A 22,518-nucleotide genomic window follows, 5' to 3' on the forward strand; every position below is an offset into this window, starting at 1 on the left:
TCAACACCAAGAACCTAGGCATGCCTGAGTACAGCCAGGAGAATAGGGAAGACAGTAGTGCAAAATAGGGTTCACCAACAACTGAGCCTGCATGTGCTCAGGAGAGGAGATCTCCTGTGGCCAGACCACCCCACCCTCACACTTAATGCATTTAGCTTCAGGGTAACTCTGGGGAAGCTCAGAAAGACTTCACTTAGTCTCTGTTTTGGCACATTAGCCAACTCAGCACCAGTTAAGCTACAGCATTCTAGCTTGCATCTAAAAGAACCAGAGGCCATAATACACAAAGACTTAAGTTCTAAGGACAAGAATGGTGGGACAGAGCCCCCTGTGCCCCAGAAGCAGAGGTCCACTTTAAAAGCTAGGAAAAGAGTGAGCATCATAAGCAAGAAGAAAATCAGAAAAGAAAAGACCATAGAATCTTTCTATGGGGAAAAGGACCAAAATACTCATAATAAAGAGAGCAGCATCGAGATTATCTATACTCCCATCTGAAACTTCAGAAAGGAATATGAATTGGTCTCAAGCTCAAAGAACATTCTTGCAAGAACTCAAGAAGGATTTTAAAAGCCAAATTAAGGAGTAGAAGAACAACTGGCCAATGATTTTAAAAATATGAAAAAAGAAACCCTGGAAGAATTTAAAAGGAAAATTCAACTAATGGAAAAGAAAGCACAAAACCTAACTGGGAAAATTGGACAAATGGAAAAGGAAGTACAAAACCTAACTGGAGAAAATAACTCCTTACAAGGAAATTGAACACATGGAAAAGGAGAAGCAAAAGTTAACTGAAGAAAACAATATGATAAAAATTAGAATTGGGCAAGTAGAGCCTAATGACTCTATGAGACAGCAAGAATCAGTCAAACAGAATCTAAAGAGTTAAAAGATAGAAGAAAATGTAAAATATCTCTTTGGAAAAATAACTGACCTGAAAATAGGTCCAGGAGAGAAAATCTAAGAATTATTGGTCTACTAGAAAGATATGATGAAAAAAAGAGCTTGGGCGATATCTTCCAAAAAATCATCAAGGAAAACTGCCCAGAAATCCTAGATCCAGTGGGCAAAATAGAAATCGAAAGAATGTACCATTCACCTCCTGAGAGGGATCCCAAACTAAAAACACCAAGGAATATTGTTGCCAAATTCCAGAATTTTCAAGTGAAGGAGAAAATACTGCAGGCAGCCAGAAAGAAACAATTGAAATACTGAGGAGCTGCAGTTAGGATCACACAGGACTTTGCAACTTCTACTTTAAAAGGTTAGAGGTATTGAATATGATATTTCTTAGGCAAAGGAGTTGGAACTACAACCAAGGATCAGTTACCCAGCAAAACTGAGAATAATATTTCAGGCAAAGAGATGGATATTCAATGAAATAAGAGATTTTCAAACCTTCCTTATGAAAAGGTCAGAGTTCAATAGAAAATTCGATCTTCAAACATAAGTCTGAAGAAAGGCATAAAAACATAAATAGGAGGAAAAAAACTTGTTCCTCAATATGGACAAACTGTTTACATCCCTATGAGGGAAGATGATACTTGTTAATCTTGAGAATTGTATATTTATTATGATATATAAAGCAAATATATATAGGTAGAGGGAGTGGGTATAAAGTAAATGACATCACAATAAAAATGTGATTTAAGGGTGTAAAGGGGTTGTAGTGGGAGATGTGAAAAAAAAGGAGGCAGAAAAAGATAAATTACCTCACAGGGAGAGGCAGAAAAATATATGACACTAGACAGAAAGAGGGGAGGGAGATGAGCATTGTTTGATATTTACTCTCATATGATTTGGTTCAAGGAGGAAACAACAAATTCAGTTAAGTTTAGAAATCTAACTAGCTCTATAGGCAGTAGGAGGGAAAAGGGGAAAGTTAAAGGAGGGGGACTGAAGGAAGGGAGGGAAGACTGAGGGAGGTGGTGGTCAAAAATTAAAACTCTATTGTGGAGGGGAAGGGAGAACTAAAAGCATAAATGGGAGGGAAAGACACAGATAGTAATCATAACTGTGAATGTGAATGGGATGAACTCTCCCATAAAATGGACATGGATAGCAGAATGGATTACAAACCATAATCCAACAATATGTTGTTTACAAGAAGCACATTTGAAATGGGGGGACACACACAGGGTAAAGGTAAAAGTTTGGAACAGAATATATTGTGCTTTAGTTGATGTAAAAAAAAAAAAGAAAAAGCAGGTGTCGCAATCCTAATCTCAGACAAAGCAAAAGCAGAAATTGATCTAATCAAAAGAGATATGGAAGGAAACTATATCCTGTTGAAAGACACCATAGACAGTGAAGCAATTTCATTACCAAGCATATATGCTCCAAGTCGTAGAGCATCCAAATTCTGAGAGCAGAAGTTAAGGGAGTTACAGGAAGAGACAGACAGCAAAACTATAGTAGTGGGGGACCTCAAACTCTTCCTTTCTGAACTTGGTAAATCTAATCTCAAAACAAAAAAGAAAGAAGTTAAGAAGGTGAATAAAACTCTGTATAAGGTAGATATGTTAGAACTCTGGAGAAAATTGAATGGGGATAGAAAGAAATATACTTTTTGTCAGAGGCACATGGTGCATATACAAAAATAGACCATGTCCTAGGCCCTAAGAATCTTACAATCCAATGGAGGAAAGCAGAAATAGTCAATCCATCCCTCTCAGATCATAATGCAATAAAAATTATTTGTAATAAAATGCCATGGAAAGAAAAAACAAAAATTAATTTGGAACTAAATAATCTAATCCTAAAGAATGAGTGGGTTAAACAGCAAATCATAGAAACAATAGAAACAATAACATCATTCAAGAGAATGACAATAATGAGACAACCTATCAAATCTTATGGGATACTACAAAAGCATTTTTAGAGGAAGTTTTATATCTTTGAATGTCTAAGTGAATAAAATAGAGAAAGAGGAGATCAATGAATTGGGCATACAGCTATAAATGGTAGAAAAAGAGCAAATTGAAAATTTCCAAGTAAATATTAAATTAGAAATACTGAAAACCAAAAGAGAGATTAATACAATTGAAATTCAGAAAACTATTCAACTAATAAATAAAATTAAGAGTTGTTTTGATGGAAAAAAAAACAATAAAATTGATAAACTTTGGTCAATTTGATTGAAGAAAAGAAAGAAGAAAATCAAATTACTAATATCAAAAATGAAAAGGTTGACCTCACCTCCAGTGAGGAGGAAATCAAAACAATAATTAGAAATTACTTTTTCCAAGTGCATGCCCATAAATTCCGCAATCTAAATTTGATGGATGAATATCTTAAAAAATACAAATTGCCCAGATTAACAGAAGAGGAAGTTGAATACTTAAATAACCCCATCTCAGTAAAAGAAATTGAACAAGTCATCAATGAACTCCCTAGAAATAAGTCTCCAGGGCCAGATGAATTTAAGAGTGAACTCTAGCAAACATTTAAAGAACAGTTAATTCCAATATTATATAGAGTATTGAGGAAAATTGGTGGAGTCCCACCAAATTCATTTTATTATACAAATATGGTTCTGATACCAAAACAAAGAAAGAAAATTATAGACCAATTTCTCTAATGAATAGAGATGCAAAAATTTTAAATAAGTTATTAGCAAAAAAGAACAACAACTTATCACAAGAATAATACATTATTATCAGGTAGAATTTATAGCAGGAATGGAGGCCTGGTTCAATATTAGAAAAACCATCAGCATTATTGATCATATCAACAACAAAACTAACAGAAACCACATGATAATCTCAATAGATGAAGAAAAAGCTTTTGACAAAATACAACACACATATTGTAAATACTGGAGAGAATAGGAATAAATGGAACTTTCCACATAAGCAGTATCTACCTAAAACCATCAGCAAGCATTATATGCAATGGGGATAAGCTAGATGCATTTCCAGTAAGATCAGAGGTGAAACAAGGATGTCCATTATCACCACTGTTCAATATGGTACTAGAAATGTAAGCTTTAGCAATAAGAGAAGAAAAAGAAATTAAAGGAATTTGAATAGGCAAAGAAGAAACTAATTTGTCTGTCTTTGCAGATGATATGATGATATACTTAGAGAATCCCAGAGAAACAAGTAAAAAACTACTTGAAATAATAAACAACTTTAGCAAAGTTTCTGGTTACAAAATAAACTCAGATAAATCATCTGCATTTCTATATATTACTAAAAAAGCCCAACAGCAAGAGATAGGAAGAGAAATCACATTTAAAGCTACAGTAGTCACTGTAAAATAACTGGACTTCTACCTGCCAAAATAAACCCAGGAACTATATGAACACAATTACAAAACACTTTTCATGCAAGTAAAGTCAGATGTAAGTAAGTGGAAAAACATCATTTGCTCATGGGTAGGCCAAGCTAATATAATAAAAATGACAATTCTACCCAAATTAATTTATTCATTCAGTGCCAAATCAAACTACAAGATAATTATTTTCTAGATCTAGGTAAAATAATATCAAAATTCATCTGGAAGAAGAAAATTTCCAGAATATCAAGAGAACTAATGAAAAGAAATTCTAGGAAAGGTGGCCTAGTGCTACCAGATTTCATATTCTCTTATAAAGCAGCAATCACCAAAACCACTTGCTACATGCTAAGAAATAGAGGGGTAGAGCAATGGAATAGTTTAGGTACCCAAGACACAGTAGTCAATGAATACAAAAATTTACTGTTTGATAAACCCAAGGATTCCAGCTTCTAGGATGAGAACTCACTGTTTGACAGACATTGCTGGGAAAACTGAATAGCAGAAACTGGACATAGACCAATGACTGACACCTTACAGAAGAATAAAATCCTAATGGATAAATTATCTACATATAAAGACTGATACTATAAACAAATTAGGGGAGCAAAGAATAGTATATTTGTCAGATTTATGAAGAAGGGAGGAATTTTTACTAAACAAGAGGTAGAGAGTATTATGAAGTACAAAATGGATAATTCTGTTTACATTAAATTGAAAAGTTTTTGCACAAACAAACCCAATGCAACTAAGATTAGGAGTATAACAGAAAACTGGGAAAGAATTTTTGCAACTAGTGTCTGTGATAAAGGTTTCATTTCCAAAATATTTAGAGAACTGAGTCAAATGTATAAGAATATGAGTCATTCCCCAAGTGATAAATGGTCAAAGGATATGAACAGTCAGTTTTCAGAAGAAGAAATTAAAACTATCAATAGTCTTGTGAAAAAAAAAATGCTCTAAATAACCATTAATTAGAGAGATTCAAATCAAAGCAACTCTGAGATACCACATCACACCTATCAGATTGGTTAACATGACAAAACAGGAAGATGATAAATGTTGGAGAATATGTGGGAGAGTTGAAACACTAATTCCTTTTTGGTGGAGATGTGAGCTGATCCAATCATTCTGGAGAGCAATTTGGAACTATGCCCAAAGGGGTACAAAAATATGTATACCCTTTGACCCAGAAATATCCCTCTTAGGTCTGTATAGCAAAGAGATCATAGAAATGGGAAAGGGTCCCACATGTACAAAAATATTTTTAGCACCTCTCTTTGTGGTGGCCAAAAACTGGAAATCAAGGGGGTGTCTATCAATTGGGAAATGGCTGAACAAGTTGTGGCATATCAATGTAATGGAATACTATTGTTCTATGAGAAATGATGAACAGGAAACTTCAGAGAGGCCTGGAAGGACTTATAAGAACGGATGCTGAGTGAAAGGAGCAGAACCTGGAGATCATTGTACACAGTAACAACTACAGTGTAAGATAAATTTTTCTGGTAGAGTTAGTCCTTCACAGCAGTGCAAGGACCTAAAAAATTCCCAATGAACTCTTGAAGCAAAATGCCTTCCTCATACAGAGAGAGAACTATGGAATTGTATTGCAGAATGAAGCAGACCATTTTCTCTTGTTATGTTCTTTTTTCATTTTATGGTTTCTCCCATTCATTTTAATTCCTCTATGCACCATGACTAAGGTGAAAATGTATTTAATTAGAATGTATGTGTAGAATCTATGTAAGATTGCGTGCTGTCTCACTGAAGGAGTGGGGAGCGAGGGGGGGGAAGGAGAGGAGGGAGGGGAAAAATTTAAGGTATATGGAAGTGATGGTAGAAAACTGAAAACAAATTAAAAGAAATAAAAGATGGTTCATGTTTAATACTTAAATGAAATGTGGTTGCTAACAATGAGAGAAACACAACTAAATGAGCATTGTAGCAAATACCATTAAGAAGAGACACCCTGAAAACCTCCGAGTAGCCCACCTTAAACAAAACACAACAGAACAAAACGACCTTGAGGTAAATATATAGCAGCCTCACTCTGGGACAGTGAGCACAGAGCATACTGACATAAATGTATACGTCTCTCCTCAAAAAATGCAATCTCCTTGAGAATGAAGATTTTGTCTGTTTTTATATTTGTAATCTACTGGTGTTAGGTCAGGGCCTGCCACACAGTGAGGATAGGAACAGGGATTGTACACTTTGGATAGCAATGAAATGAACTTCGAGTTAAGGAAATTCTGTTTGCCAATGCAGAATTGCACCTCCTCTGCAGAGAGCTTGTATAGACCTCTTTGTTTTATAGTTATCTAGAGCAAAATTATCAAAAACAAAGCCCATATAATACTACCAAATGCCACAGAAACCAGATTTAAAGTATAGTTGGGAAATATTTAAGAAAAGAAATAAATATTATTTTATTTATTTTACAAATAAATAAATATAAATTTATTTATAAATTTATAAATAAAATTTAAATAAATAAAATAGATAACAAAATAAATAAATAAACAAAATAAATAAAATTTAAAATTATTAAATAAAAAATTAAATAAAATTTTAAAAAATAAATAAAAAATACAACAAAACATACATATTGGTATATGTGATTTTTATAAGTCAGTATTCATCCATTCTTAAGTTCGGTTTAGTGGCTCCCATTTCTGTATGAGTTCAGTACTACTGGCCTGCATACATTGTAACATCGAGTGACTTGCTAAAGAGCACACAGAGAATATCTGTCAAAGCTACACTTAATCTCAGACCTTTCTGACTTTAGGTCTAATTATCTAATTGCTTTGACATGGTGCCCCTGTGGTACATAGTAGGCATTTAATGATTTTTTTAATCAATTCATTAAATACAACATTCCTTACAAAATATTTCATAATTAGAATGCCAGAGCTAAGATGAAAACTTAGATTCATAGATTTTTGGAACTGAAAGTAAGAGTTCTTAGAGATTACCCAAAATTCCTCATTTTATAGAAAAGTAGCCTGAGCCCCAGAGAGCTTACATATAGCTTGTCCAAGGTCGCAGAATTGATTAGTGGTAGATCTGGGAATGATGCTGATGTCTCCTGACTCCTAGTCCAGAGTATTCTACCGATATCATATTAGCTATCATGTAGTTGAATCCCTTCCTATTACACATGAGACAGCTATCTAGAGGCAGCCTGACTCGGATTTTGGAAGGGCTGATTTGGAATTCTATCTCTGATATTTTTTAGTGGTATAGTCCTCAGCAAAATCATTTAGTATCTCTAAGCCTTAATTTACTCATCTGTAAAATGGCCGTAAAAACTGCACCTATCTCACAGAATCATTGTGAGGATCAAATGAGGTAATGTATAAAATATTTTCTAAAGTACAAAATGTGGTATTAATGCTAGCTATTGCTATTACAGAAGAGAAAACTGACTCCCAGAAAGATTAAATGATGTGTCCCAAGTTTGGATGTCAAAACCCAGCTTTTGACTTCAGATCTGACTTCAGATCTAAGACTCTTTTACATTGCTTCATACTGTCTAGTTACTTAGCATCTATTAAATGAGCAACAGTGGTCTGTGTCCATCCAGTGATTGACAGGAAAAAAATATTGCCTCATTGAAGAAGTGAACCCTATAATATGACTAGTTAATCAGCAGGTTTCAGTGCCTGGACTTCCGCAATGATTGTGCAAACTAACCCATTCTCTCAACTTTTGAAGGGACTGAAATTGATGCTCTGTTTGAAGTGAAAAGGGGCAGGACGTTTTTGACAAGTTTTTGCCTTTCAACAACTACTTTGTGTAATTGAATTTGAAAGTATAAAGGAAGCCTGAGTGTTGACAATCAATCACTCTCTTCAGAACGACTAAGTACCTTGCAATGTCTGGAAAAACCCATGGGCAAGAGGTAGGCCTTCTAGTGAATCCAGATTACTCCCTCCAAAAAGCTTTGCTTTACACTCATGCTAAGCTAAAACCTGTTTGACTTCATGATGTTCTTAAAATGCTTTTCTTTGTTGCACCAACTGCTACTACTGAGAAGGAAGCATACTTATAAGGAAAAAATATAATGACTAAAGGGGAGAAGGGGGAGAAATGAAGGCATTGCTGAGAGAGGTACTTGAAGTGAGCCCATTATTGTGGGAAAGAGCCTATTAACGTGGCATTTGGACAGGAAACACACAGTAAGTTCAGTCTCTACCTTGGATACTTTTAATATATGTGACCCAGGATTGATTCAACAATCAATCCCCATTTTTGAAGCTCACTTTCCTTATCTCAGAAATGAAGATGACAATATTTGTGCCATCTATCTTACAGGGCTATTTTGAGCCAGTAATATTACTCTAATTTTTATGCAAGTCGCACTTCATACATTCTCAGTCACTCAATCTATTTAATGATAGATGGGCAGATGGAAAGATGGATGGGTAGACAGATGAAGAAATAGATAAATAGATGAGATAGATAAAGCATTTAGTAAATGTGTATTATGTACAGGCAGGCAGACAAATAAGCGTTTATTAACTTCCATTGGTCAAATCAACGCTGTGTGAGGTGCTGGAGATAAAAAAAAAAAAATAAGCATAATAAATACAGTCCCTGTTCTTAATCAGTTTACATTCTAATGGGGAAAGACAGCACAGAAACAAACAAACAAGCAAACAAAAACGACACAGGAGCTGATAGGAGGTGAGAGTACAAGGAGAAATCCATTATATTAAGGGCTAGGAATACAAAAACAAGATGGTTCCTCTCAAGGAGCTTAAATTTTAACAAGGAGCTTAAATTCTAATGGAAAAAGACAACATATAAAGGGGAAGTGGAAAGGGGGAGTGGTTACTGAAATAGTGGTAAGAAGGTACATGTGGAAAGCGAACTGGTAGGCAAGTAAGGTGTGTATCTTGGACTTCTGATAATATGGGTCCATTCAAAGACTCACCAGTCATAAAGTAGATCTTAAACATCATTGGGGGGTGAGTGTGCAGTGATCCAAGAAGAAATGGTGTTAATAATGGTTAATAAATGGTGTTAATAATATATGTACTACTATCCCTTGACTATTCTCCAGGGACTGTTGAAAACATCAAATGAGATAATTCATGAAAATAATTTTACAAATAATAAATAGCTATAAAAATAATTACTTAAAATTTTTGCAATAATTCTGTGGTCCTTTCAATTTGGATATTGCTTCCAACAAATTACAGAACATCCATGCCTTCTAACCCTGAACAACAATAAAACATATCTGCCATAGATTCTATTATTAGGCCTTTTAAGCGCTCCAAAGGAGGTGGTAGCCTATCAGTTTTCCTTTGGATAGTTCTGTCCTACTGTTCTGTCTTTCTAGACTTTTTATCTTTGGATTCACTTGTTCCACTATATTTATTTCTTCATTGTACTATGAGTTGTTTCTGGCTCTGTCTTTCTCCTCTGTCTCTCTTTCTCTTTTCCTTCAACTCTGTTTCTTTTTTCTTAATTTACTTAAAGTCTTTTTCTTTATGTGGGCTTTTCTGTGAGAACTACACTCATTTCTTCTCTAGAAAGTGTTGTTTTAGTTTATTTGATTCAATTCTAGTAATTTTAAAATATTAAAAGGCATATGGGATTATAGGTGACCTCTTATTCAGTGAACTTAACAGAAATACTTAATATGCTTGTCATATAGTATGTCATAGTCATCTGCCTTCTCTTGCTCTAAAGCAGTAAGCTGCTGGTAGGCAGGGGTATATGTCTTATCTAAACTTTGTATCTTTATTGCCCAGAAAAGTTGGAAGAACACAATAGGTACTTAATATTGCTATGTTTGTCCTTGTTCTGGAGAGGATGACGGCATCAAGGAAATGATGAAATGACTTGCAGTTGACTTTCATTTGAGAGAGGGAGGCCTGTGCAAGGTCACCAGCCACACTTTCTCCTCCAGAGCCATCTGGGTCCAGTGGCCAGATATTCATGAGGATGACTGGAGATGGCCCAGGATGCAATGGAAGACCCTGACATTTTTAGACTAAGGCCTTTTCAGGTTTTCACTTTGAGTGAGGTAAGGACCGTTGAGTGAATAGGTCTCATTAAGAAGTTAGTCAAGGGATGACCCATTTCATTAAAAAAAAAAAGGGGGGGCAGAGTCAAGATGGTGGAGTAGAAAGACGCACATACACATAGCTCCTAACCCACAACCCACAGAACGGCTACAGGGGAGTAACTCACGGCTAATTCTGCACCCAGAGGCCACAGAATATTGGAGCGAGGGAGATTTCTGTTCCAGAGGGTCCTGCAAACCTCTTGCGAGGGGTCCTTTGCGCTGCGGACTGGGCGCCAGGACTGGGAGCTGAGGGCAGCTCTGCCGCGGCCACGGCACCAAGAGAAACAGACCCGAGCAGGCTTCAGGGATGGGATCTCCAGCAGCCGCACAAGTCCCTCCGCCCACAGAGGGACCTGCAAACCTCTCGCAAAAGGTCCGTCCTGCTGCAGACACGGAGCCCAGCCCAGCCCAGACCTGCTGCGGCCGCGGCACCAAGAGAAACAGACCTGAGCAGGCTTCAGGGATGGGATCTCCAGCGGCCGCACAAGTCCCTCCGCCCACAGGTAATGGGGGTTGGTGAGAGAGTCTCTTTGGCGGGTCGAGAGGGGAGTGGGGTGCCCCCATGATTCGGGCCCCCCCCCCCGGAAGGTAGAAGCTGAGAGGCGGCTGCAGACCGGGGCTCCCCAAGTGGGCGGGAGCCTGAATCCATTGTGGAAGGTCTGTGCATAAACCCCCTGAGGGAACTGAGCCTGAGAGGCAGCCCTGCCCTCACCTGACCACCTGAACATAATCTCATACTGAATAGCAGCGCTGCCCCCGCCAAAAGCCCTAAGGCTGGAAGCAGCATTTGAATCTCAGTCCCCAAACGCTGGCTGGGAGGATCAGGAGGCGAGGTGGGTGTGAGGAGAATATTCAGAGGTCAAGTCACTGGCTGGGGAGAATGCCCAGAAAAGGGAAAAGAAATAAGACTATTGAAGGCTACTTTCTTGGAGCACAGGCATTTCCTCCCTTCCTTTCTGATGAGGAAGAACAATGCTTACCATCAGGCAAAGACACAGAAATCAAGGTTTCTGTGTCCCAGCCCGCCCAATGGGCTCAGGCCATGGAAGAGCTCAAAAAGAATTTTGAAAATCAAGTTAGAGAGGTGGAGGAAAAACTGGGAAGAGAAAAGAGAGAGATGAAAGAAAAGCATGAAAAGCAGATCAGCTCCCTGCTAAAGGAGACCCAAAAAAATGTTGAAGAAATTAACACCTTGAAAACTAGCCTAACTCAATTGGCAAAAGAGGCTCAAAAAGCCAATGAGGAGAAGAATGCTTTCAAAAGCAGAATTAGCCAAATGGAAAAGGAGATTCAAAACCTCACTGAAGAAAATAGTTCTTTCAAAACTAGAATGGCACAGATGGACGCTAAGGACTTTGCGAGAAAGCATGATATCACAGAACAAAGAGAAAAGAATGGAAAAATGGAAGACAATGTGAAATATCTCATTGGAAAAACAACAGACCTGGAAAATAGATTCAGGAGAGACAATTTAAAAATTTTGGGACTACCTGAAAGCCATGATCAAAAGAAGAGCCTAGATATCATCTTCCACGAAATTATCAAGGAAAACTGCCCTGAGATTCTAGAACCAGAGGGCAAAATAAATATTCAAGGAATCCACCAATCACCTCCTGAAAGAGATCCAAAAAGAGAAACTCCAAGGAACATTGTGGCCAAATTCCAGAGTTCCCGGGTCAAGGAGAAAATATTGTAAGCGGCTAGAAAGAAACAATTCAAGTATTGTGGAAATACAATCAGGATAACACAAGATCTAGCACCCTCTACATTAAGGGATAGAAGGGAATGGAATAGGATATTCCAGAAGTCAAAGGAACTAGGACTAAAACCAAGAATCACCTACGCAGCAAAACTGAGTATAATACTTCAGGGGAAAAAATGGTCTTTCAATGAAATAGAGGATTTTCAAGCATTCTTGATGAAAAGACCAGAGCTGAAAAGAAAATTTGACTTTCAAACACAAGAATGAAGAGAACCATGAAAAGGTGAACAGCAAAGAGAAGTCATAAGGGACTTACTAAAGTTGAACTGTTTACATTCCTACATGGAAAGACAATATTTGTAACTCTTGAAACATTTCAGTATCTGGGTACTGGGTGGGAGTACACACACACACATGCACACACGCACACATACATAGAGGCAGAGTGCACAGAGTGAATTGAAGAGGATGGGATCATATATTAAAAAAAAAAATGAAATCAAGCAGTGAGAGAGAAATATATTGGGAGGAGAAAGGGAGAAATTGAATGGGGCAAATTATCTCTCATAAAAGAGGCAAGCAAAAGACTCATTAGTGGAGGAATAAAGAGGGGAGGTGAGAGAAAAACATGAAGTCTACTCTTATTACATTCCACTAAAGGAAAGAATAAAATGCACACTCATTTTGGTAGGAAAACCTATCTCACAATACAGGAAAGTGGGGATCAAGGGGACAAGCAGGGTGGGGGGGGATGACAGAAGGGAGGGCATGAGGAGGAGAATGCAATTCGAGGTCGACACTCATGGGGAGGGATAGGATCAAAAGAGAATAGAAGTAATGGGGGACAGGATAGGATGGAGGGAAATATAGTTAGTCCTATACAACACAACTATTATGGAAGTCATTTGCAAAACTACACAGATTTGGCCTATATTGAATTGCTTGCCTTCCAAAGGGAAGGGGTGGAGAGGGAGGGAGCTAAAGAAGTTGGAACTCAAAGTGTTAGGATCAACTGTAATGTTCTTACCACTAGGAAATAAGAAATACAGGTAAAGGGGTATAGAAAGCTATCTGGCTCTACAGGACAAAAGAGAAGATGGAGACAAGGGCAGAGAGGGATGATAGAAGAGAGAGCAGATTGGTTATAGGGGGAATTAGAATGCTTGGTGTTTGGGGTGGGGAGGGGACAAAAGGGGAGAAAATTTGTAACCCAAAATTTTGTGAAAATGAATGTTAAAAGTTAAATAAAAAAAATAAAAAAGAAAAAGAAAAAAAAGAAAAAGAAAATCAGACTGGTGGGAAGACCCACCAGGTTACTTTTCAAAAGAGAAATGGTTACTATTTACTATTCACATTTACTCTGTGATAGGAGGACAAGGACCTAATATTGTCCATTCTATGAACTCCAGCATGATTTGGGTTTAAGGTACTTAATAATTTGTCTTTGGGATGGATTAGTGAGTGAGTGAATTTTACTTACATGGAAAAATCTCTAATGTCAAATAATTTCCCTCCAATTCAACAAATCCCCTTATAAACTTTTCCTCCAAATTCAAGTTTATTTGGTAGTGAATGCTAAGTCCTCAAATGGTAAACAACAAATACAGCTGTGACCTTTTCATACAGAGCCCCAAAGTCAAGGAGGATGCTTTCTTTTTCATTGTATTAGCGTGATTACCTCAAATTATATTTTTAAAGTGATGCTTGGATGACTTTATTATGCAAGCTCATTTGTTAAATCACAGTTCTTCTTCTTCGGGGCAAGCATTTAACTCGACAAAGAAATGACAAAGCCTATGTCTCTGCTATTAAGATAGCTTCAACCTTGAGGGCAATACTTGTTCCACAATGCCAAGGCTTTTCAGAACTCTTAGAGTCTCTAAATGAGGGGACTAATGTGATCCCAAAACATTCAGAAATATTTTGTTCCATTCCTTCAGCACCCTTATTATAGAGCATTTCAGTTATGTCATATTTGATCTCAAGCACAAATAATTAAACATGCTCTATGTCTGTGGCCCATGAAAGCTGTGTACAGAGAATAAATATAATGGTGATTCATCAAGCTCCCTGGGGAAGGAGAAAAGAATTACCAAATAACTTCTTGAATCCTTTGAAAATGCTGATGGTCCAATTCCAGGCCTTTTAACTCTGCTGCTATTCTTGTAGGAGGAAAAAGCATTTTAATATAATATTACTAACTTAAAAATAAAACAAAAAACCTCTGTTATCTTTCAAGTAAAGATGGATAAAAATGAATGCAAATAGTGTCAACTGCATCTTTAAATAGCTCATATCTCAGATATAGGTTGCAACCCTCCTCCTCCCACTATCATTACCTTGTCCTTGGATAAGACTTCTGGTCCTACATTCTAGATGCATTAGAAGGAAAAAAGAGAAAAGTTATGTTTAGCTGATTACAGAAATAAATTACTTAATATATCTCTAATGAGCACAATGGTCAAGGTTTAATTGGTGATTTTATTAAAGCTGTACTTAATGAGTAGGTAATAGTGGCATTAGACTCCTGTCAGTGACCATCAATTCTGAATTGCCAGTGTGATGTTGCAGAAAGAATATTATTAGATTTACAATCAGAAAACCTGACTTTGAGCCCTAAAACTGGCACCCATGTGACTGAGAGTGTTCTCACCTAGCCAGAATATCCTTTTAAAAATAATCATCATAATACTTACATTCTTTACATTCCAAAGATATTTTGTGGTAAGTACTCTATAACTACGTAGTGTAATTATTGTATTTTAATTTGAAGAGATTTTTGTGAAGATGTCGATATTTTCATATGATATATAATTGAATATGGCTAGAATGGACTGTAGAAGTGACATTTTACCTTTTGAGGGGTAGGGAGTGGGAGAAGAGGAGACATTCATTTTAAGTGACTTTCCCAGGCTCATATAACTAATAAGTGTCTGAGGCCAAATTTGAAGTCTTCCTGACTTTAGGGCTGGTGCTCTATCCACTATTCCACCCACCTGTTCCCAACATTTTACCTTTTGAAAAACAATAATGATTTTATCTCCTCTTCCTCCTCCTCCTCCTCCTCCTCCTCCTCCTCCTCCTCCTCCTCCTCCTCCTCCTCCTCCTTCTTCTTCTTCTTCTTCTTCTTCTTCTTCTTCTTCTTCTTCTTCTTCTTCTCCTTCTCCTTCTCCTTCTCCTTCTCCTTCTCCTTCTCCTCCTCCTTCTCCTCCTCCTCCTCCTCCTCCTCCTCCTCCTCCTCCTTCTTCTTCTTCTTCTTCTTCTTCTTCTTCTTCTTCTTCTTCTTCTTCTTCTTCTCCTTCTCCTCCTTCTCCTTCTCCTTCTCCTTCTCCTTCTCCTCCTCCTCCTTCTTCTCCTTCTTCTTCTTCTTCTCCTTCTCCTTCTTCTTCTTCTTCTTCTTCTTCTTCTTCTTCTTCTTCTTCTCCTTCTTCAACAAATTAAGTCTGAAACCTTTTATTGATTTAATATTCACAAGCCCTGCAGGTGTCTTAACCTATCAGTGTGCCTTATTGTGGGGAGATAAACAATGAGGTATTCCTAAGAAGGATCTTAAGTGCTCACAGGATCATGAGTCAGGAAGTTTATTACTCGTAGGCATGCAAACACAGTGCCTTCTAACTCTAGACTTAGACATAGTTTTGTACATAAATAGAGAGAAGAGATGTAGATATATAGAGGCAGAGATAAAAATAGATATAGATGTAGATGTCTCATTACACCTGAATGTATGTCATTGCCATAACTTTGGGCTAGATTGTTCACCTATATTATTTTTAAGAGTAATGTTTGTATAAATGCTGTATAGTTATGTTTTAAAAATCCTGATTGAATTTTATAGGGGCCTGCAAAACTGTTGACCTTGAGGAGTAATATTTTATGACATTGCCATGGTGACTTATCACAGCATCCATTATCTATTGACATTTTGGAATAGAGACTGCTGAGAAGATTTTTTTTCCTTAGCGAATCCTGCGAGAAAGATTCTAAATGAGTAAAAGTTCAGAGTTCAAGCACTTCCATCTTGGTTCCACGGTCAGAAAACCTCAGAACCCAGCCTTCTCAGTTCTACCCTTCAAGGAGAGTGACAAGATGTTGAGCTGTAGCTATTGAGGTTAATAAGGATATTTGCTGCACTGATAAGGACAATTATTTGTGAGATAACCTAAATGCACCCCAAAGATATTATCCTTCTCCCATGAATCCAAATGTTCTCTGTGCCTGGAGCACTCTTCTTCCTACGCTCTGACTTCTCATCTCCTTGGCTTCCTTTGAGTCTCAACTAAAATCTCACCTTCTACAAGAAGCTTTACCCAACACATCAGTTCCAAAGTCTTCCCTCTGTTAATTATTTCCTATTTACTCTGTATATAGTATGTTCTGTATATAGTTATTTTCATGTTGTCTCCTCTGTTTGATTGCAAGTCCTGAGGCAGGGCTTGCCTTTTAAGTCTTTTTCTACCCCTAAAGCTTAGCACAGTGTCTGGTACATAGAAGGCATTTAATAAATGTTTCTTTATTTAGTGATTGATGGTTCAAGGTGTGGAAAGACATTGCCCCACTGACTGAACAATTCCTAAATCATTCCATAAAAGTAAAGTCATCTAAGCAGAAAAGTCATTTTCTAATCCTGCAGTTGGAAGTGCCTTGCACTAACCATGATATATCCCAGTGACTGAGCCTGTTTATGATTTTTTTGTTCTCCATCCCCATTTACTATGTTGTTTATTCCTCATCATATATATATATACATATATATATATATATTTATATATCCATACACACACACACACACACACACACACACACACACACATATATATATATGTATTTATGTTCGTAGAGGATCACTAACCCATATTGTGTAATAAGTGTTAGCATTACTAATAGAGATTCTGGAAACTAGTCAGTATGAGAAAGGTAAAAGACACATCCTGGGTATAGGGTCAAACATTTAGGGAAGTAGAAGAATAGCAATTTATATTCTAGGGGATCGCAAAATATTTCAGTACCTCTGTGGTTACATACATTGACCAGTCCAAACATGATTTACAGAAGATAGAGAGCAAATTGAAAAAGAAAACTAACCTGAATTAAATTAAAATCCCCCTAGACTAGAAATGATAAGCTTATTTAGGTAATTGTACCTGGGATGAAGGATAGGAGATTTCTATTGATGAGATGCAAGTAAATTCCATTTTAGATCATTTTTATAGTATGCATATATTTGTTTCCCCATGTCTGTTCTCCCCTTTGAGTAACTTGCTGGTGAATGAAGCCTTTATATGCTAAAAGATTCCCATCAGGCCCTTCACCCATATCTTTCATAATACCTGTAATTATTTAGGTTGGATACTAATGGAGTCCATATCAGTTTTCCTCACATCCATGACCACTGAATGCACACATAGTCCTAAGCAGGTGTTTATAAGCCATATTTATAAAAGAGGACTTGTAAATTTGCGTGAATAATTATTTATTATTAGAAAGCTAAATTAGAGTGTAGGATCAAGTGATGCTCTCCCAAGAGTCACCATCCTCCCATATTTTTCTATTGTTGTGAAAATTTTTTTTTCCAAATTTTGTTATGTATTAAAGATCTGAAGAATATTTTTATTTGAATCTAATGCCTTTGTACAAAACCTCCTTCTAAGCACTTACTCATTATGAAAAAATAGCAATTTACTTGGTCCTTCTGAAATTGTTTCCTTACCTATTAAACTGATAGTAAATTCCTTAAAAGCTACCTCACAGGGTTGTTGCAAGGCTTAAAGGAGATGATTTTTGTAAAATCCTTTGTAAACTTTTAAAAATATAATTACTAGTTATTAAATTATGATAACGTTTACATCTGCTATATAATAATGTTATCAAATGAAACCATCTAATTTCAAAGTTTACACTTACAAAGTGATTTTAGGTTTGCATGGGATGATTTCCTTACAGCCACACTATGACAATACTACTATTTATCCCATTTTGTAGATGAGAAAACCAACCCTAGAGTCAGGAAATTTCTTGTACAAGTTCACAAAGCTAATGTTTGTTAGAGTTCCAATTTAAAACTAGCTCTTTTAATTCTGAGTCCAATGTTCCTTCCACTATTAAGTTTAATTCACTTCTAGTCCAGGTGCATTTGGTGATCACACACTAGGTATCACATACTGTGTTAGGTGCTAGGGATGCAAAGAAAGAAAAAAAAGGAATTTAAAACCAGATGTACTGATTTCTATTGATGAATGAGGTTAAGATAGAAGGCAAACTCCAATATGATGGAGGTGGCACAAAAAACTGAACTCCAGATTAGCTTACTATGTTAACTTTCTAAAGTGACATTGCAGGAGAATGTAAAGAAGACCTTAAGAATCTTGCTTCATACCAATTAGATCTTCCATTAGTTGGGAAGGTACCAAGAAAGCAGTGATGATAATTATTAGCAACAGAAATAGAGAATGTAGGGTATATAGATATCTTGAGGTAATAAAGATATTGCTATAAATGGTTATAGAGTAATAGGTTTAACTCTAGAACAAGAAACCTTAAAGATCATTTCATCCAGCCCCTTCATTTTACTGGTGAGTAAACTGAGGCCCATGGAGGAGATATGTTTTTTTTTTCCAAGGTCACATAGCGAATAAGGGACAAAACTTGGTTTTGAACTCTGGCACTCTTGCTTCCAAGTTCAGAACTCTTTTTTTTATGCCATAAAGATGGCTAAGGCAGTCTAGTATTCCTCAAATAGAGGAAAAAAGGAAGCCCACCTAGCCTCTATAAATACGGTAAAGGGAAATATTAACAAAGGGAATAGCTATTTCCTCTTCAAAGCAGAGGAAAGAAGATAATACTCTCTGACACAAGCCAGTGAAGAAGTTTGGATTGATCCAGATAAATCTCTCTTCTTCATGATGATCTCTCTTGTATGTGCTATGGGAATAAAACGCACTGACAAGGTGGATGTCAGGATAAAGGTCTCTCAGAGGCCTGCCAACCCCTCTGCTCACAAACATACCTTTTTTCTTTAGGATCAGTGAGTGAGTCAGTAAATATTTCTTAAGTGTTTACTAGATGTCGGAAACTGTAATAAGAATGGAGATTATAAATATGATTGAAAAAAGAAGCCCCCCCACCTGCCCTCCAGGAGTTGATAGTGTAATAGGGAAACATGATTGGTTGGTTGTTGTCCTTCGTCTTTGAAGAGGATCAAAATGACATCACCAACAATGAAATTTCAGTGTGCCCGACTGTGGCTGATCAGACCAATGCGAGCTTGGAGTGCTGTACCACAGGTTGGGCACAGATAGTCTGTGTGAATATTTGGGGTGGATATCCCAAATTTGTACATCCTGCATTTCCTTTGTGCTGTCTGAATTCTGTTTTGCTCAAAGAGCAAAGCACCCTTTCTGATGTGGGCTCACCATGCTGAGTGGTCCTGTGCCAGTGTCTCCCATGTTGCACAGTCAAATTCAAAGTTCTTGAGAGAGACCTGGAGAGTGTCCTTGTATTGTTTCTTCTGACCACCATGTGATCGCCTGCCCCATGCTAGTTCTCCATAAAATAGTCTTATGGGCAAGCGTACATTTTGCAGTTGAACGATGTGGCCAAACCATCAGAATTGCGGTCTCTGAAGCATAGTTTGAATACTTGGAAGTTCAGCTTGAGCAAGGACTTCAGTGTCTGGTAACTTATTCTGCCAGGAGATCCTCAAAATATTCCCAAGATAGTTCAAACGGAAGCAATTCAGTTTCTTGGCATGGTGCTAGTAGACTGTCCATGTTTCACAAGCATATAACAATGAGGTCAGCACAATGGCTCTGTATACCTTCAGTTTGGTATACCTCTTCTCTCCCAAACTTTTCTTTGGAGCCTCCCAAACACTCAGCAAGCTCTGTCAATGCATGTATCAACCTCATTGTCAATGTGTACATCTCTGGAAAGTATACTACCAAGATAAGCGAACGTATCCACAGCATTCACAACTTCTCCATTTGTTGTAACCAATGGTTGTGTATATGGATAGTGTGGTGGTGGCTGATGGAGCACCTGTGTTTTCTAGGTGTTATTTATTAGGCCAAAATTAGTACAGGCAGCAGAGAACTGATCCATACTTTGTTGCATCTCAGCTTCAGAGGCTACATTGAGTGCATAATCATCTGCAAAAAAGAAAATCATGTACCAACACTCCCTCCACTGAACACTTGTTCCAACTGAAGAAGAGGTTTTGACAGCCATTAAGCTCCTTTCATGTGGCAAAGCACCAGGTGCTTATTCTATCCCCGTTGAGATTTTCAAGGTAGGGGGACTATTGCGCATACAAAAGCTGACTGAAATTTTCCAGGTTACATAGCAAGAGGAGGTTATCCCCCAGGAGTTCAAGGATGTCTCCATTGTCCATCTCTATAAGGGTAAAGGGAATAGATTGTCCTGCAACAATCACAGGGGGACCTCTCTCTTAGCCATTGCTGGGAAAGTTCTTGCTCGAGTCCTCCTTAATATGCTGATACTTTACCTGGAAGATGGTCATATACTTGAGAGCCAATGTGGCTTCAGAAAGGGCTGAGGAACAGTTGATATGGTGTTTACTGCCCAACAACTCCAGGAAAAATTCCAGGAGGAGAACAGAGTTCTGTACAGAACATTTGTAGATCTGACCAAGGCCTTTGACACATTTAGTTGTGAGGGTTTATGGAAAATTATGTCAAAATTTGGTCGCCTGGAGAAGTTCATCGATATTGTACATCAATTTCATAATAACATGTTTGCCTAGGTTCTGGATAGTGGACAATGCTCTTGTGCCTTCCCAGTCACCAGTGGAATGAAACGGTGTGTGCTTGCTCCCATGCTTTTCAGCATGATGTTTTCACCCATAATGACAAATGTTTTCAACGAGGATGAACATGGCATCAAGATCAACTACTGTATTCATGGCAAGTTCTTCAATTTGAAAAGGCTACAAGACAAGACCAATAGGGGAAGATAGAATATAAAAGAAAGCTGAGTGGGGCCAGGGGAATGTACCTAGAACAGGAACATAATGTAAGAATCTGAGGAGACTCTTATAGCCTGAGGAGAAATGAAGAGCTAGCTGGCCTGGGCACCCTCCTTAAATGCAGAGACTGAAAGGAGCTATCTAATCAGAGGGAGGGGATGCTGGGGTTGAGGGTACTTCTGAGGAATGAATTCCATTGCTCAAATGATCTCCTGGGATGAAAAAGTTTTCTGGGGCACAATGGAGAAAAAAATCCTTAGGAGAGCTGCCTGCTGATAAATGAAGCCATGCTGGGCCATTGGAGGAAATATTCAAGAATGGCCTGAAAATACTAGTCATTAGACTACCAACCTTCTCTGCCCTTAGTGCTGGCAAAGTCAATTACATTACATCACATTTTTGTGTTTGTGACCCTAAAGAGTCTTTTAGGATTGAAGAGTAAGCAAAGAAGTAAAGAGAAGCTTGAAAGGATAGATATTATCAGATGTCATTTAAGAGACAGCATGATGAAGTTAAAAGAGCACTTCACAGGTGTTCAGAGAACCTTTAGAATTCTGACTCCACCTCTTAGAGATCTAAACTAGAAGAGACTCTAGAAACCATAAAATCCAATTTATTCATTTTGCAAATGAGAAAAGTGAAGCCAAGAGAGGTCATGTAACTTGCCTACAATCACACAGATAGTAATTATCAGCAGAAAGATATGGACCCAGGTACTTAGAGTATATGGCCAGGGATGTTTCCATTGTATCACATACACACATACACACACACACACACACACACACATACACACACACACACATACACCACATTTATTACCTGAATGACACTGAGCAAATAATTTTATCTCTTTAAATGTCAGTGCTCTTGCCTATAAAATGAAGTAGCTGTAGTAAAGTCAAAGTCCGTTCCAGTTTTTAACCACCATTTCAGCAATAGGGGATGGAGTTACTTATTATAGGCAGTTGGGGGGCATGGGAGATAGAGTACTGGACTTGGAGATGGAAAACCTGAGTTCAAATTTTGCCTCAGCAACTACACAAGTGACTTTATTGCTTTCAGCCACAGTTTCCTCATCTGGAAAATGAGAATAATAATGACACTGAACTCACTGGATTGTTGTTGATTAAATGAGAAACGTCTGTAAAGGCACCTTGCAAAACTTAGGACTAGATGAATGCAAGTTTTATGAGCCATTTTGCTGATCATGTAGACAAAGTGAAGATGGTCTAAGCCCAGTGATAGTCAATTTGTAAATCCTTCCTTCTTCAGCCTCCACAGTCACTCCCACTTCAATTTATCCATTTCAGTGTTTGCCTCAACAACATACTGATTATTTATTGCTGCATGTATAATATTGATGTTTGGATGTATCCATGATTGCATCGTTGCAAGAATTCCCTCTTTGGGGGCAAAACACAACATAACCACATGACCAGAGAAAGAAAATTAATCATAAGACACTTA

This window comes from Notamacropus eugenii, chromosome 1 (genome assembly GCF_028372415.1).
Source record: "Notamacropus eugenii isolate mMacEug1 chromosome 1, mMacEug1.pri_v2, whole genome shotgun sequence".
Taxonomy (NCBI): Eukaryota; Metazoa; Chordata; class Mammalia; order Diprotodontia; family Macropodidae; genus Notamacropus; species Notamacropus eugenii.